This window comes from Amblyomma mixtum, chromosome 3 (assembly GCF_055824585.1).
Source record: "Amblyomma mixtum isolate Tamu chromosome 3, ASM5582458v1, whole genome shotgun sequence".
Taxonomy (NCBI): domain Eukaryota; kingdom Metazoa; phylum Arthropoda; class Arachnida; order Ixodida; family Ixodidae; genus Amblyomma; species Amblyomma mixtum.
This window is the reverse complement of record NC_143014.1, coordinates 31,479,205-31,497,203: the sequence shown is the minus strand read 5'-3', so window position 1 is coordinate 31,497,203 and position 17,999 is coordinate 31,479,205. Positions and strand designations below refer to the sequence as shown.

At 50.8% G+C, this 17,999-nt stretch overlaps 1 protein-coding gene across 1 annotated transcript in view; it reads right to left on the bottom strand.

The window, feature by feature from the left end:
* LOC149349567 (uncharacterized) overlaps nucleotides 1-17,375 on the bottom strand; it is a 45,616-nt gene extending 28,241 nt beyond the window's left edge. The window contains exon 1 of the mRNA XM_089578565.1: nucleotides 17,242-17,375. The gene's annotated coding sequence lies outside the window, so the exon portion shown is untranslated. The remainder of the gene's footprint in view (nucleotides 1-17,241) is intronic.
* Between the last annotated feature and the right edge of the window lie 624 nt (nucleotides 17,376-17,999).

The window sequence follows — 17,999 nt, the reverse complement described above, 5'->3', positions numbered from 1 at the left end:
GCAAGCCAAAATGCAGACGATGCATGTAATAGTTATTCAAGACTGATAATATTTCGTTTTCTCATGCAGCCATGGCAGAAATTGCTGGCACTACGGAATAGTGGCAGCGCTGGATTTACCTGTGGTGAATCATTCGGGGGCACCTAATTATTATGTTCACCGCACGCTGTATGACCACACTTCAGCGGCTGTGTATGCTGTGAATGTACCATCTGATTTATATACTACTCTAAAGTTCATTTTAGGAAAATTTAAAGCTAAAAAGACATGTTGTCGCTGCTGCCAACCTGTTCCAAAACTTCATTGTGCCTGCTGCAAGCCTGCTCCAAAAAGCAATTTTCCTTTCTCCCGGGATTGCTCCGGGAGACAGTTTGTGAGTTCCACCCCTGCGTTTGGGACTCAGCCGCCGCTCTCACGGTCCTGTCGAGTGTCTCTATATTGAGCAATTCGAGTAATGTATTGTTACCGACGTGAAGCACCACTGCAAACCGCCACAGCACATTCACTGAGCTTAGAGCTGTTCGCCCCCAAGCGTGCGTGGGAGCACTCGCGTACTCCCATGCAGCTTGCGCCCGGCCGCCTCAGCGGCCCGGAAGTGATCCCCCAGTTCCGCGGTCGCCGCGCCGGACCGCAGAAACCTTCCTCTTCGGCTCTGAAGCTCACGTTTCGCCCCCCGAGGCTGCGCATGAAAGGTGTTTGCACAACCCGAGTCCCCAACTCTGGTCAAATCTGCTCTCTTTGGCGCACAAAGGCAGGAACCGCTGCGGGCGCTAAGAGATTTTCGCATCGCGCACGAGCCGCGGCCGTCTTTGTGGTCAGCGAGGCTGAAACGTAAAAAAACGCCGAGTCAAAACTCGATCCGGGTCATTCTACTCCGCTAGGCCTTCTTCCGAAAGCGCAATCACGCAAGTGCGCTGATTAGTTCCGGCACCCGCACGACGGCAAATTTAATTTGCGCGTCTTTTGTCCCAGCCTCAGCGGGTTTTCCAACCAGGTGCGAGTTGTTTTTGCCTTCTCCCCGAGTTCCTTCATCAAAACCCACAAAAGACGGGGCATTGCGCTGCAGGGAGTAGCAGAGCGAAAGAAGGAGCAAAGGAAGCGAAATTATACTTTCAGGAGCCATTTCGGTCCGTTGATGTCGGCCTCTAATAGGGGCTAGCGCCGCCTCTGGCTGCACCCGCTGTTGCGTGCAGTTTCACAGAGCCAGCCGCCGGAGGAAAGCTCCTCCCGACGCGTGCTTTCCTTCGCGGGGCTCGCCTTCCGCGCGACGGTTTACACGCGGCCGGTCGGCAGAATACCTTTCTCGAAACGAAGCTCTTGGTGAACGCTGAATCGCGCACTTGGCAAGGACAAGGGACGACGACTGTCGCAGCTCTCCGGTGTCCCGAGCAGCCCCAAGAGCCGCATTGTGCTTTGTCGCGCCTCCTTCCGTACATCGGACCGCAGCGGAGGCCATAAAAGCTATATATACGTCCTTACGTCGGCGCGTATACTTGCCGGCGCATAATTCAGAGGTTCAGCGCGTTCCACGGGAGACGCGCTCGCGGGGAACGCTTTCGCGTAATTAAGCGGGCTTGGTGAAAAATTTGCATGCCAAACCGCCGGCTGTTTGGAGCACGGTCCTGGCGCTCGGCAGACGCCGTTTTCGCGGCCGTTTCGTGAAGGCACTCTGGTCGCGCAGTAGGCCTTGCCTGTGCGCGATGAATGATAATTTCATGTTGTGGCACGACGCGGTGACTTAGCGCGCGAAATGTCTGTGCGCTGCTCCACGCGGCGTCTCGTCGCGGCCTGTATCAAATTACCATTTTTCGCCGACAGCCTGTCCAGCGCTGTCATTAAGAGCGGCGCCTGGCGTGTGAAATGCGTGCGGAAAAAAGAAACAACAGACTGCTCCCGCCGCGGAGGCTGTGCGCCGAAAGGTTTTCGCACGCGTTGGTCATCGGTTAGGTGTGTTTAGGGCAGACCACTGTGGTCTGTGGTTATAGTTCAGCAGGGTGCGCGTTCGGGCTAGTTGGCGAAAGTGGCAACTGCGTCAGTATGCATCCTTATCGCAAATAGGGTTGACTAGTTAGAACCACGAATGGGCTCTAGCTAGTCTGGTGGAAGACTGGTGACACGAAATGGAACACAGCGTATCGGGGTGCGCTGGCACGTGCAAGTCAGAGGCTAGCCTTCATATTTGTTGGTCTCGGTGCTACGGTGCATTTGGGTCCACTATTGCATATATCGCCTGCGAATTTACTTCCCAAGGATAAACAGCAGGAAGCTTGTTCCTGTGTAGGCATTTCAGGGGGTATTTCATTGTCCCTGCCTTTTGCGTACAGGGCCTCTTCATCATGTTCCGAATTTATCTACTGCAGAGTAGTTGAAGAGAAATGCTAACGGAGTGGCTGCCTTTGACATATTGTGCACCCTTGGCCGTGCGCTCCAAGACATACACACGTGTTGGGGGGTTCCAGAGGAAGCAGTCTACATCGCCAATTCGCGTTCCCGAGGACTCAGCGACAATGTGAAATTCACGTTCGTTACTGATCACCACTCCTAGTTTCGTTTCGAGTCCACCGCATACGCCGTGAATGGTGTAATATCATCATCATCAGCCTGACTACGCCCACTGCAGGGCAAAGGCCTCTCCCATGTCTCTCCAATTAACCCTGTCCTTTGCCAGTTGCGGCCACCCTATCTCCTTCAAACTTCTTAATCTCATCCACCATAAACTCTACTGCTGCTCGTCCAGAGCCGTAGCGTTGATCACTTCACGTAATTCAGTTCCTACGTAATTCAGAAGTAAATAACTTGCAGCCAGTACAGGAGTAGCCAGGCTAGAACGTTAGCCATGTGAAGTTTACGTGTTTGCACTAATAAAATTGGAGGTCACACTTAAGCTCCGCCTTAATGGTGTGACGCGATAGCTTTTGTGAGTTAACGCCCATATATGCGGAATTGGTCATTCTAGACGTTACATTTGCAGATCCCTGGGCGTCCTCATATCACTCCAAGCGCAGTGGTGCAGCGGTTAAGCGATGGCCCTGCAATGGCAGGCGGTGCCACCGGTGGGGCTTGTGCGACCAAGGTTGCTCCTCCTGGGCAACTTCTCGCGACCAGTCATTAATTTAACTGCCGCCTGCCACAGTGGTCAAATTGCTCACAATGCGATTGGCAGATTGTGATGACGCCTAAAGGTCACGTAACCTAGGTTGCCCACCTAGTTTGGTTCTCCGCGGATTTTTCGTTCACAACGCCGATGACGACGCCGAACTTTCTGCACATCATCATCGTCATCCTCATCATCATCCTGACTACGCCCACTGCAGGGTAAATGCCTCTCCCATGCCTCTCCAATTAACCCTGTCCTGCACAACGGACAGGGTTTCTGCACAGTGGTTTCTGCAGGGCAGTGTTTCTGCACGAAGGGAGCCTTAATAATGCCGCGTTTAAAGGGGCTCTGAAAGGGGCTCTAATAAAGTTGCGGTATGCCCGCAATGTTAAAGGACGCCGCTTCACGAATATTCTTCAGCAAGAATTTTTTTTCGATGCGCTTTGTAGAAGTTGGGTTATCTGTAGCCAAAATATGAATTTCAGCATCTTCGCGCTTTTCCCTCTCCTCTCGTTACTTTTTGCTCGCTCATAGGTCAGAGCTCTTCCACCGCCTCCAACGCCAGGGTCGGAGCTTCATGACCCACCGGAGCTACGCCGCTTATTTGCCGCGGCCACGGTACCTGCCTGGCGTCTGAAAGAATCTAGCCAATAGCCATCTCTGGAATGGTATACGGAGGGTGAAAATGGGGTGGAAATGGTAAGGAGTGTCCTCGCTCGGATAAAGGCAAGTCGCCGTGCCAACGAGCTGGGACTCTTCCCAGGGTTCATTTTCTTGAGGATGACGCTGCGAGATGTTCGCACCAATGCGCACCAGTGCGCTTGCCTAGGATGCCCATGACATGTCGCCCAACTGCTCATGCAGAGAACTTGGCTCGGCAATCTGCTCGTCGCATGCTGGCCGCATGTCCTATCTGTCTGAGCATACCATTTGTCCATGCATGCTTAGCCACTTGCGTATAATTCGGTGTGTGTGTGCGTGTGCGTGCGCGCGTGCGTGCGTGTGTGTGGGGGGAGGAACCTTTTTGTGTTAGTTTCATTCCCAGATGCGCAGCAACAAGTCCATACTAGCTGCAACTCGTTGCTATGCCAATAGCTATCCTCATGCAATATTTGAGATTCTAAACTGTAGCCCTTTCATTCGCTTGCATTCAATGACATTTATGACTGTTGTCTTACTCGTATAAGCGATTTGACGCCATAGCTTAAGTAATCAGGTGAAAACAATCCTCATCACAGACTGCGCAAACAGTCCGACGTACCGGCTATAAAACGCTTCTCCTTCCCTGCAACGCACACATGCGCTGCCAAATGTAAGCGTTTACTCTCAAAAGTGATATGTTTATTAGATTTGTATCTGCAGCTGCGTGCATGTTTGAATAAATGATTAGGTGACAGCGACGATACAGTAGTAACGGCAACAGTCGTATACACAGCCAGCCGCTTTCGTGACACTGAAACGAATGAACGCACCCACGAAACTCAGTTACTTTCAACAAGGTGGCCTCAATGAGCCAGCTGTGCGCATTCCACCGTCCGAAAAGGGCTCCTTCGAAGACCAGAACGTTTTATAAAGCATTGGTTTCGCGCCTCTCTGGAGCACTCAACGAGGAAAAAAAATCGCGCCTCGAAGATCTCGCATGTATTTTTATCTATCTTTTCATTTCTTTCTGTTTTTGCGCCAGAGAGCCTTACACGAGTCGATAGCGGAGGCAGGAGAGCGCCAAGGCGTTTCCAGAGAAGCAGCGCTCCCCAAATGCGCATCCCAGTCACGTCGACGCCTCCACCGCTCACTGCAATCCGACTGCGAGACCGCTGACGCCTCTTTAAACAAACATACGCGGCCGCCGTGCGAGCATCACCAAGTCTAATGGCCAGTATTGGATGGGGTCAGACTGGAAGATCTTGGTCAGGCTCGCACACGCTGTGTTGGCTATAGCTGTCGTGGATGCAAACGACAACGCTCGGGCAAAGGTCACGTGAGTGAATTCTGAATGTGTTGCTGATGTTCGGACAGCATGGGTTGGTGCGTTAAAGTTGACAAGCCTCAGTATATCCAAGGAAGATTACTGTGTCGGCGTTTTTCTTTAAAGTGATGGGCACTGATATAGTGCGATGCCTATATGACGCGCTTATTCCATGTTTACTTTTGACATGGATGTTCAATGCAAACAAACTGAAGTCTCTCTCGTCATCGAGAGTAGACGTAAGCATGAATTTTTTGCAGTAATGGCGTAGAACTCGCTAGGATGGGTTATAGATAGTGCTAGCCGCATTAATGAAATGCACCTTGTCCAGGTCATGCCAAGCCACACCACTTCACAAAGAATTTCCGCCGCCGACCTCGTTGAAGCGCACAACGAATCAGGGGCGCAGGCGCTCACGAGTCAACGACAGAGGACCTTTATTTATTTATTTATTTATTTATTTATTTATTTATTTATTTATTTATTTATTTATTTATTTACTGAATACTGCGGACATGCTGTATGTCCAAGCAGGAGAGGGAAATACATACAGGAGGGAAAAGCAAAACAGGTGCGATAGTACCGAACGATATAAATGCCACAAAACAAGCAACGCAAAAGTACAATTGAAAACGCGGTTACAGTACAGCTACTAAACCAGCAGTGAAAATCAAGAATTATTACAAAGCAACGGAGAGTTCTCCGGTAGAGCATTCCATTGAGAAACTGTTCTCGGAAGAAAAGAAAACTTGTAGGTATTTGTGCGTGCACAAATAGGTTTCAGGCTAAGGGCATGCTTATGGCGCGAGGCTCGTGCAGAATCATTAACGATGTAATTTTCAGGTCGGATACCAAGTCGAGAAAAGTATAATGAATGAAGGAAGTTGAGACGGGCTTTCTTCCTTCTATCTGCCAGTGGTTCTAAGTCTGCGAGTTTCAACATGGCGGAAGGAGAATCGAGGCGCCTGTAACGGTTGTAAATGAATCGTTCCGCAAGACGTTGCATTCTTTCTAGTTTTTGGATGTCATCTATCATGTAGGGGTCCCATACAATGCAGGCATATTCGAGACTTGGCCTTACAATAGATTTATATGCCTTTCTTAGGGCACTAGGGCAACCGCTCATCCGAAGCTTCAGAAATCCTAGCTTTTTGCGGGTGGACGAGCATATATTTTCGATGTGTTTCGTCCATTTGAGCCGTGACGTTATTGTGACACCTAGATACTTATATTCTTTTACAGCTCTGATTGCAATGTTATTAATGTTGTATGAAAAATTATGTCGCGTGGTCTTTTTACAGATGCAGAGAGAAACTGTTTTGTCAAAGTTAATAACCATTTCCCCTTCATTACACCATTTAGCTGAATATTGTAGATTTGCGTTCAAAGTAAGCTGGTCAGACACAGATTTGATAGACTTAAATATAATACAATCGTCGGCAAACAGCTTTACGGACACAGAGTTTACTTACTTTAAGCTTACTTTAAGACACAGAGCTTTAAGCTTACTATGTCCCGAGACAAAGCGAAGAAAGTGTTCCTAGGTCTCTTTCCTGCCTAACACAACAATGCCATCCGCAGTACCGCACAGGTGCCAGAGCGCGCCCCGAACCGCCCCTTTCCGCCGCCCTCACTCTTCGTTTTTATAGATTCCTTGCGTCTGTTCGTTGTGCGGCCCCAAGTTGGGGCGCGCACAAACCCAACCGGCCGGCGTCGCGGCTGGCGAGTGACGTGTGGATGGAATCGCTGTAAAACACGCAACGCTACGTGCTGCCCCCGTAAGTAGACCTTAGCCGTGATTGCAGAGCCTTCGAAGGCTACATGACCTGATTCCGCTTGCGGCGCACCGGTTCCTGGCGGAAAGTTGCATTCTATTCAGACAGAAAGTTTCGGAAAGTAAGCTTCATGTTCGCCTTTCGGTTCGGCGTCATGTTCTCCCTTCGATTCGGCTCCATGTTCTCCGTCAAGTTCACCGCGTTTCCCGGGAGATGTTCGCCTGAGTTTGCCGAGAACGGGAGCTAAATGCACTTCATGCTTAGCACAGCACCACGTAAACCTCGAAAGCAATACAAAACACAGAACAGAGTGGTGTGCCGCATTTTAAGCCGCGAGGCAACACTAGAATTACGAGTAAGGCTCCGAACTTAACGTCCTCGAAGCAATTTTGTTGCTCAAAGGGAGAGTTCATTTCCCTCCAGAAATTCGACCCCACATATGCCGTGTTTCTAAAGTGGAACCGTTGAATCGGCAGCATGTTGTTGAAATCACTGCTCCAATGGAGGTGTCTTTCTAAAAGAAAAGGCACAGAATGTTCCCTTCCCTGCCCCGCCTCCCCCCCCCCCCCCCCCCCTTTTTTTTTCTGCTGCCTGTAAAGCATGGTTCTTTATATACTTCAGTGCTGTGCAAAAAAGCCAACACATTCTTCAACACTTGCAGTCTTTTACGCTAGCCAATATTTTTAAGGCGGAGCACTGATTTTTCTTCCGCTAATTTTTGCCAAGTATACTAACTCTATGTTAACCAGTACGCCGTAATTAAAAGCAAAAAGTCGAGAAAAGACACGCGCACGAAATTGACACGTCTGCTATGTTTTACGGACGCGGCATTCACGAACCAGTACTTATTCGCCATCAGTACGGCGGGCAGTCTTGCCTGCAACGCCTGCGACGACGAACAAAAAGAATATGATGGTGTGCATTAGAAAGGAGGAACCACAAGTGGAACCAGAAGTGCGTTGGTCGCCACCTGCGTAGACTTTGAACACTGCCGTCCATTCGCGTCGGCCTTAGGGTCAGATATCATCCATTGCGAGTATCAACACCTTCTCGAAGGTGAATTCGAGCACTGACAGCGTTGTCTCAGTACTTGCCTTCACTAGCGGTGATAATTACTGGATAATTATTTACTCCATTAATTACTCCAGTAATTATTACTGGATAATTAATTTCGCTGAAACCTGACAAATGATGGCATAGGCTGGACGCACAATGAGGACTCCTGGCGTGGCGTCGTGCAACAGGCAAGTGGATTTAGACTTTCTACTTTTATCAGCAGATTCAAGCAAGCCCTGCATATAAACGTCAAGCAGGACGTGAGGAAAAGTAGGTCCCATAAATGGATAGCAAGCCGGGCGCGGAATGGCCGGTTCAGTTCAAATCTCTCAAGAGGACAGGGCTCCGTAGAGGACATCGTTTTGCCCGCCGGGAAACCAGGTATCTCAGAGGGAGACTTCCCGCCGTCCTGTCGTATATATTTGTGATACTGAACCGGGTCACAAATGGTGGCGACGGCAATTTGAAGCGTTTTCAGGTACCTGAATGAGCAGAACTTCGCCATTAAAGTTCCGACTAGGACTAGTTGGGTCATGTTGGACTATTAGAAACATCGCGAGAAAAGACGTCGACGACGAGTAGGAACACTTACAGATAAGGCGGATGCTGTCTACCAATTCATTTATTCAGCCACGATGGGACATATTTTTATAGGTACAACCATCACTCTTGCACAACATCTTATCACAAGATCAAGCGATAAACCTATTTTTTTTTTTCGTGCATGTCATTGCTTGTTTGCAGCACACGCCACAGTTCTAGGAAGCAAAAAAAAAAAACTAGAAAAACAATAAGAAACCGGCCTATAACCTATAAATAAGAAAATACTTATGTATAACAACAATGAATCGTATATTTCTTAGCCAGGCTGCGCAAAAAGAGAAAAAGGAAAAAGGCGAAAGCAAAGAACAGGTGTAGATAATTAAATCCATTCGTAGCAAACTAGTAAAGAAACCAAAACAAAAAGGTGATCCTAGTTTAAGGGTAATCAAGACACACGAAAAATGCAGAAAAACGGCAGGAATCACTTTCCCGTCCGGTCTGCAAGTTTGTGACGAAACAGCGCAAAACACCGGGACAAGAGACAAGCGCTTGTCTCTTGTCCCGGTGTTTTGCGCTGTTCCGTCACAAATGAATAACCAACATGCCCAAGCTGGTGTCCTGGCGGTCTGCAAGTGTTCCTTTTCGTCGACCGCGTCTTCTCTCACGCTGTTTGTAATAGTTCAACAGAACTTCACCATGAATGGTGATGAGCTTTATCCTATATTATTCTTAATTCATGCTACAGTGGAGTAGTTTCCTTTAGTACAAGGCAAGGTTAGTCCCGTAGGTAGCTATGGGAACAACCTTAACCACAAGCGCTTCGTTCGCACATACCGGGCCATTAGTAACATCACCCAGCGCCTATCGGGACAAGCAACATTGTTCAAGCTCCGCAACGTATGCTTCCGAGATAACTAGCCGGTTAATCTTATCGCAGCTTCAAGAACGAAGAACTGTTGAATGCGTGATAAACAGTTGAACGAATTTTTGAACACTAGGTTTTTCGTGAAATGCCCGCACAGAACTCCGGCGTGCGACGGCAACCGATGCCGCTTTGAGGTGCCAGTGTTTGCGAAACACTCCCCTTTGATAAATTGACAGGGAACATAAAGCCGGCGTATACGTAACGACACGAGCTTGACGCAGGGCACACAAATTGCATTGTGTAACGGCATCGCGAGTCGGCAGGATCTATTTGCTTTGTCTTTCGCGTTTCTCCCTTCCAGCTTAGGCGGGGGCTCGCTGATGCCACTTGCGACGTGAGGCGTGTCCTGCGCTGGCATTCCATTGCGTAAACCCCGTCGAAAGTATCCGCGCTGCCTTCTTATGCGCGTCACGTCGTCCGCTACTCAGTCACGCGTGCGTTTTCTTTTTCCTCGCTGACGCCGCTTACACCTGGGCTGTTCCCGAGAGCGGCATTGTTTTGTGACGCAGCTCAGGGGCATCGCTTGACTAGCCCATGTGCGCCCAAATCGCGTGCAGCGCGCGGCATACGAGACAGGCAGTCATTTTGTGGACACAAAATGCGCTCGCCGACTGCACATTTGGGTAGTATGATGCACGTCCCAAAGATTTGCGTCCAGTTGCAAAGGTCAGTCCGGGGCAAGGTCTAACAGCGACGCGGGGCCAATTATGAGGGAGTTTGCACATAAATTGCGCCTCACGATGCAGAACTTTGATGGGCTAGGCGTTCATGCGGGTGCTTTTAACTCCAGCGCTTGCACGTTAATGGCGGCAGTGTTCTACTTAGGGATCACCTTAATGCGATGTCTGCGGGCTGAACTTACGTCTATATGAGTTTCCAGATGACCTCTCGAAACTTTGTTTCTCAATCGTCTGGGGCTGCAGCGTCAGACAGCGTGACAGTAATTAAATAGGCTGAAGGCTGGGAGATTAATTGCCAGTATAGACAGAGTCTTTCATATGTGCACATGTGCAAGCCCCAGACAACACCAAGGTCAGATGAAACGCCCGGGAATTAGGTTGAAAGGAAATGTATGCGAGGTGTAGCCTTTGAATGGAGCCAACGGGACGTGGAGGATGATGTCTTCATCTACAGTGGAATTGAATGCACTGCCGCACATTTTTTTATACGTTTAAGCCGCTCATGAAGCGGCTATCAGAGGTGTGCCTCGAAAAAAAAAAAAATTAAGGGGACGCTTAAGCTCCGCCTTTAATGGTATGGGGCGACAGCGTTAATAAAGACTTTTAGAATAGGGGGGGGGGGCTATCGATTAAGGGGATAGGGGAATAGCGGGGCGCCAGTGCGCATGTGCAGGACCCGAGGGCGCTATTGTCTTGCAGGCGCCTGCGCCCTGGCGCCCTGCTATTGCCCTATGCCCTGAACCGGTAGACCGCCCCTATTCTAAAAGTCCTTAATGGCTCTTTTCAGCGGTTTCTCTTTACACGCAATCACTGTTCTTTGTTCACATATGCACATTTATCACAGTTATCACAACACGGTTTCCACATTCTTGTTTTTGAACCCTTCCACGCTACTCTTCCAACGGTTACTCTGATTAGTATCTAATTTTCATGTCTCCATTTCTCTCCACTAATTACCACATTTCTGAGCTTTAAATTAAGCCAACACCCAACACATCACCCCACCCCCCTTGCATCTCATGTGCCTACGTGGCGTAGTCCGTAGCGTGTCTGGCTGACCCACCCAAGGGTTGTGGGTTCGAATCACAACTAAGAAATATGTAAAATTTTCTTTACGTAAATTGAATTACTGTATAAAGTTAATTCGTTTGAGACATGCGCTGAGCTGGCGGCTATGAGCAATGCTACAAGTGTGCAGACGAGCCGCCGCGGTGGCTCAGTGGTTGCGGCGCCGGCTGATGACCCGAAAGACGCGGGTTCGATCCCGACCGCGGAGGGTCGAATTTCGATGGAGGCGAAATTCTAGAGGCCCGTGTACTGTCCGATGTCAGCGCACGTTGAAGAACCCCAGGTGGTCGAAATTTCCGGAGCCCTTTACTACGGCGTCTCTCATATAGCCTGAGTCCCTTTGGGACGTTAAGCTCTCATACCATAAACCATAAACAAATGTGCAGACGAGATTTTAAAACTAACTTGCATTCCTTGCACTGAAAGGCCGTGCCTCTACGCGCCGGCTTTGTACGCACCACTGCTCCTTCGAAATGCATCTGCAATGGCAGCGAATCGATCGATTGCACCACTCCGGCGAAAGTGGCTTGACACGCTAAACACATCGACCGCTTGACCGCCGTGCGTGCAAAAGAGGAGTCGTGCATAATCCAATAACGGCGGTGCAAAGACAATGCAGAAAAGTGCTCAGCGGCCGTCGATGAAGCAAAGCCAAGGATTCCCACTGAACAAACGTGGCGACCTCGACGGCAGCAGTACACGCGCCAAGTTGTCGCTCTGGAAATGAAGCAACACACGGGTCATGCTGCTTCTCTCGGAGATGGCGTGAGAACAGGAACGTATGCGCTTACTTACTCAAAAGAATGACATAGGAGTTGAAACTGCTCGCTAGGAATTCAACTGGAATGAAATGGCAGGAAAGCATGTCTTTCAATGGCCACAGTTAAGTCTTTCTTACAAGCAAGCCGCAGAAGTTGTTCACTGCATTGAGGCGAGTACACCACTTATGTGGGAACAACGAAGTAAAAATAATAAGCTGAGGCCAGGAAAGACGCATGTTTGCCTAAGGGCTCGCCGCATTCTGCCTTTCCACACAAATCCGCAGAAACACAACAAGACGCGAAATAAGCCGAGTGTTTACTTCGGGAGTCGAGACCCTTTGATCATGTTTGCGGGTCCGGACCACAAAGCTGACCCAAACGCTTGCAACACTAGCGCATTGTTTCTCGCACTCATCTGTCACCCCTTACATCGTTTCCCAGCCGCGTGGAGAACCTTGCACGTCTCGTTGAACGCGAACGTGAGCTCCCTCCAGCAAGCTGACACGGGACGGGGAACAGTGTCACGGAACGACTGAAGCCGGTTCGCATGGGCGAAAATTGTTCGCCACGAGGTTCTGTGCCATGCCACATGTTTCGGTTTCTGTCCCAGTGCAAGGCTAGACCACAGCTTTCGCTTCTGCGCTGCTGGAGTGAATAGCGCAGCTGCGAAGGGAAAAGGAAGCGCCGTTCATGTTTACGTAAACATGCGGAAGGAAGCGGCCGCGGGCAAGAGCAGAGGAAAACCGAGGAGATTTATTATTGAGCACGCAGCGAGACGGGGCAGAGTGGTCATTGTTGCGCCGAAGCTGGATGCAATACCATTACTTGCCGCACGTATACGAGAGAGCGCTCCGGGCGCTGCATGCAGGCGGATGCAGTGTTGAGTTGAAATACTCCCAGCTCGCTTGCTCTGTTTCGTTCGGCGCGAGTGGGAAATTGCTTTTAACGTCGATTAATATTTTATCGCTATCAATGGCGCCACTAAGCACGGGTGGCCGGCCGGACGCGACTGTCTTGCCTCATCGCGGGAAACGACGGGCGGTGCAGATCGGCCTAGGAATCTTGCTCGCCTTTGAAACTTCGTGGATGATTATGTGCTCCTAAATTAGTCACTCCGACGCTGTTATAGACGCATTATAGACGCAAGTATAGACGCATTGCAGCAGGTATGCCATCGCGATATCACATGCACAAACCGAATGCGCTTTCTTCAGAGACTTTCGCCTTCCGTCGCTGTGTCCGTGCACACACTGGCTTCCCGCCATTCCCTCTTCGCGGTCGTGCAAATGCAGCGCCGTCGGCGCAGACGCGGCCGCCTCCTCTGTCGCAAGGCCTGGCTCGTCGATTCAGATCACGTGTCAGTGGCAACGCTGCGTTTAGCCTAGCCTGCTAAAGGGCAGAAGCGACAAATGATTGCAGTTTCTTCTTTTTTTTTTTTTCGAATATCCTCATGGCTCGGTAAGTGGTACGCGAAGTAGGCAAATGAAGAACAACTCCAAGTAAGTACTAATGGCGTTCTGTAGAGAGGGTGTAGGAACCTTCAACTAGTGCCTTGTTGTTCGCCTCCCGGAGATGCCGCGAATCCTGTCGCACGCACGTTTCGCGTGCTCTGGCCGCTCTGATTACATGACGGCAGTACCCGCTACGAACGGAAAGGGGAGGCGGAGAAGTAACACGTAAGACAAGCCACAGGGCAGAGTTGGCCAGCCCTGGGTGCCAAAGCGCAAAGTAAGAATGGGGCCCGGGGCTCAGCTGGCGACTGGCGCTTTCTGCTCAGGGGCGTCTTTACAGGATACGTGAGAATAGACGGTCAAACACCAAGACATAGCAAGCATTGCTGTGCGCAGTGTGCAAACCAAAGCTGAGAATGATTTAAGTTGCGAGGCATCAGTAATACGCTGCGGTGTTGGCATTAAGCAGTCGTGATATCTCCCAGTGCACAGAACATTTGATTTTTTTTTTACAAACATGCTGCATAAACATAAGCTACCTAACACGATGCAGTTTAGTCTGTGTTGAGTGAAACGTTAACACAGACCACCTAGAATTTGTTTCAGGTTTGACGTGGAAGACTGAATCAACTGGTCCCTCTAACAGCCATAGTAGTTCTCTGGGAAAAATGAGAAAGGATGTTGGCGGTGTCTTGGCGGCAGATTACTGTTTCTTTGCTTAACTAAAGCATCGTACGAATTACGGCAATGAAATCTATACTAACCACTCAAGATAACGGAATAGCAACCTTTAATAATGTTTCCTTTGACGAAGTAGACCCTTTTTGTTATTAGTAGTTGTCGACGTTTGTTTTGGGTTATTGGTTATTTTTATTGCGCTATTGTTAGTGTCCGTAAATGATCATAATACACATAAAGACATCATTCACTGGTGTAATTGATAGCTGCTTAAATTTCCGCAGAATTTCTAAAAGCGCGCGATGTTCAGCTGTTGTAAATTGTTTGAATTTCATGCGTTTCATTTACTGATTTCAAATGTATACAACTCCGAATACTCTACCCAGTGTGGCTGTATGTAGCTATTTTACAATTCCTACAGTGAACGTGCTGCAATGGGGGGGGGGGGGGGGGGCAGTAATGTCAGAGGACTAATTAATTAACCAGCCATGATCGCATATCTATTTATTTTTATGCATCCCGGGTTACGTGCTCAAATTTTGGTGCACCTAACAAAAAATGGCTCGCGGGCGTGATTGAAGTTGCCGCGTACGGTGGCAAAGGCAAGTCATCTTGTGGGCACCACAATTTCGCGTTTGCTACGACTGTCCACCTGGCCGTTCTCTTCTTTGGGGCATCATTCAAGTGCAGAGCTTATGCACGCATGATTGCCTCATGTTTTTTGTTTTTTTTTTTACCGGGCGCCAATAACTCGGAGATTAACATTCCTCGAAAAACGTCGACTATAAGGGCAACCTTGTTCCTCCAGACGACGCAAACGGCACGGTTGAGCAACATATGGACACTGAGACTGACTGCAGCTGCATTAAAACAATTCTGGAACATATTGGAATAACTGAACGCCTTCCACGCGTCACGCATTCTTAGCGTAAGCGTGAACAATCGCGGAAAATCGCCGACTTTTTAAACCGCCTTGAATTTAATGCTTTTAATAATTCATAACCAAAAGTGGGCGGCCGTACAGTATCGCAAGGGACATTGCTGAGAACCGCCAGACGACGGTAGCAGGCAAACGTCCATAACTGGTCACTACCCGCGTTGCTTTAGGACGTCAGGGCCGAAATATTTTAGAAAAACAACGCCGTGTTCTCTATGAATCGCGGAACCAGCAGCCTGGGCACAAAGCCGCAGCAGTTAACAGAGCATTCTAGCGCGGCTGCTAATCTGCAAGCGCTTACGCCTGAGCGCCCTCAGCCCCCGATGCGGCTAGATGCACGGTTATCTCCAGAAGAGCGCACCACGTGGCACAAATTCTACAAAGCGAGGCCTGCCTCTGTGCGATGCAGCGTGAGGCACATCATTATAAGGGCCCGGCTCTGGCTGAAGGCAAGCGTAACAGCTGGCGCATTGATGCTGAAGTGAAGCGCTGCTCAAAGCGAGGCTGGCGCTGAGGCGTCTTATGGCGACATCGACAAGCCACGAAATGTCCTTCTTTCGCAGGGTGCCTAAACAATAAAGAGCGCAAAAAGGAAAAGTTGAAGTTGCAATTACAGCAAGTGCGAACACGCTGCCCGCCAGCTGGGCGTGGATGCACTTTGTAGACGCGTCCGGGTGAAGCAACGATAACGGACGCTCATAGAATGTGCCTGCGAAGCGAGTGTGTGTCGGCTCCATTGTTGACTTATTGCGCTCGTGCGCCCCATTTTTTAACTGCGGGACGTGTCTTGTTCAAGAGTTCTGCGTCAACCGCCTCTCATCAGCTGTTCCAAAGTGGGAAGGGTACCGCCTTTCAGAGCGATACACCCTGGCGGCAGAAGTGTTGGCAAGATACGCCTGGATGGCAAAGCACACTGTCAACGACTGAGTCGTTCGACGAAGGCAACAACGAGTATCAAGGAGGAGCCTGCCCGTCCGAATACAACGTGACCGCAGTACAGCCATAAGCTACGAAGATCATTGCGCAGTGCTTCAGCTCCTAGAATACGCAATGACCCGCGTGCGCGATGTGATTTCGCAACAAAAGTTGTATCTTTTTTTCTCTCTGTGCTTGAGAAACGGAGGGGGGAAGGGGGTGAGGGAGAAGTTGTTTGCATTATATATTGAATACCCCTCCAGATTATGGATTCTGAATACATCACCCAGGCGCATTTGCTATAAATTTCGACCCCCCCCCCCCACACACACACACACGCAAACTTTCATTCTGCTCAGATAAATGTGTTCCTTCGCGTCAGGTTCCCTAAAACTCGGCGAGGAGCCAGCAGCCGAAGCAGTCACGCGCTTTCACTGGAATGAAGTTCCGTGCGGATCCCCCGTGCGGCCAGCTATTGAGTTACGCCTAGAAATTGAGCAGCGCAGTGTAGACGACATTCTGGTTTTCCCCTTCTTCGGAGTCCGCGAGCAGCCTTCTCCCCTCTTCTTTTTTTATTCTCGCTCTCTTCTCCGGAACGGGATCAGTATCGACCCGAACTGCATAAACACAGGGTAACACACACAAAGACACACACGCACGCTCGCACACATTGGAGACCGCGCGTAAATGACGCTGTCCGGCGGGTCACTTCGTTAACTTGAGCGAGAAGGCCGCGGAAGATATGATTTCGTGAAAAACAACCTTGAGGGGCGGGGGCGTCGCCTCGCTTTCGCGCGAGCTGCCTTGAGCTAAAACACTGTCCTCGAATAAAGAGGGTGACCTTCTCTTTTGTACTTGTGTGTGCACTTTGCACGGAGCGGGGCTCGGCGTGCCAGCACGCGTGAATCGCTGCCCGCGCAGTGCGCCTCCTCTTTCAATGAGCGAGAGTGCATCGCCTTTGGCTGGGTTTCCTGACCGGGGTCTTTCAAACAGCGCGCGACAAGCGTGACCGGGGCAACAGTTTGGAAGGAAAGAGTGAGCACTAATGAGGCTAGCACGCCAACTCGCCTGCAGGACTTGGGTGGTCGGACGCACCTCTCTCGAGGAGGAGGAGCAAGAGAATCGCTGTGCGATCGCTCCTCGTGGGGACAGCCGAGCAGAGTGGTAAAAACGCTGCGAGCTCCCGAAGCGGGCGACGGTCGCGGTGGTGCCTCGGACCCCTCACCTCCACCGTCGCCCCTCTTGCGCCACGCGTCGTCCCTCCAGCCCTGCCTCCGCGATTTGTGTTTTGGTGCGCGCACGAGGAGACCGCTGGTCACGCGCGCTGCCCGCATGACGCACGGGCGCCCGCCGCTTGCTCGGAGGCGCGCGCGCTGCCCTTTAGCTCACCGTGGCTGCGTGCTGTCGGTGCGGGAGGCCTGCGACCGGCGGCGAACGGGGCCTGCGGGGCTGCGCCGCCTCCGGGCGCCCCGAATCGCGTTGCAAGCGCTGCTCGGGCTCCGGCGCGGCGACTCGCTGCGAGGTGAGGCCTAACCAACAAGCGGACATGGCGGTTTGTCCAGCCGGGCACCTCGATGGCAGCGTCGCCCTGGCGGCGGCGCCCGGCAGCCCCCGCCTACAAAGGAATATCGAATTTTCCCCCTCGTCCCGCGCGTGCTCAGGAGAGGGTCGGCCGGGACGCGCGGACCCTTTCTTCCCGCTCGGGGAAGGGGCGGACACAGTGAGCGGAGGATCGTAAGCGAAGGTCGTAATCCGCTCCGAGGAGGAGGGCTGCGCTCCCGACGATCGGGAGCCGGGGCAGCCCCCCTCCCCGGCGCTGCCGGCTGCTGCTGCTGCTGTACCTGTTGACAGGGCGCCGTTGCGTGATCGGATGGTGCGCGCGTGCCACACGCACGCACTGTGGACGCCGCAGGGAGGCCCAACTGCCTGTTATCCCGGCCAGAACGCTTCCCGGATTCCGCTTTGTTCGACTGCTTGCAAAATCCGCCAGGTGGCAATGCACGCTTGCATGTCGTGCACATGACAGTGCGGCGTAGATCAAGTCTCCATTTATTGTCGGGCAAAAATGGCCGGAAAAACGGCTACTGGTCACTACATTAGCGGTTTGAACAATGCTGGAAGAAAGCTAAAGAAACGCGTAAAAGATA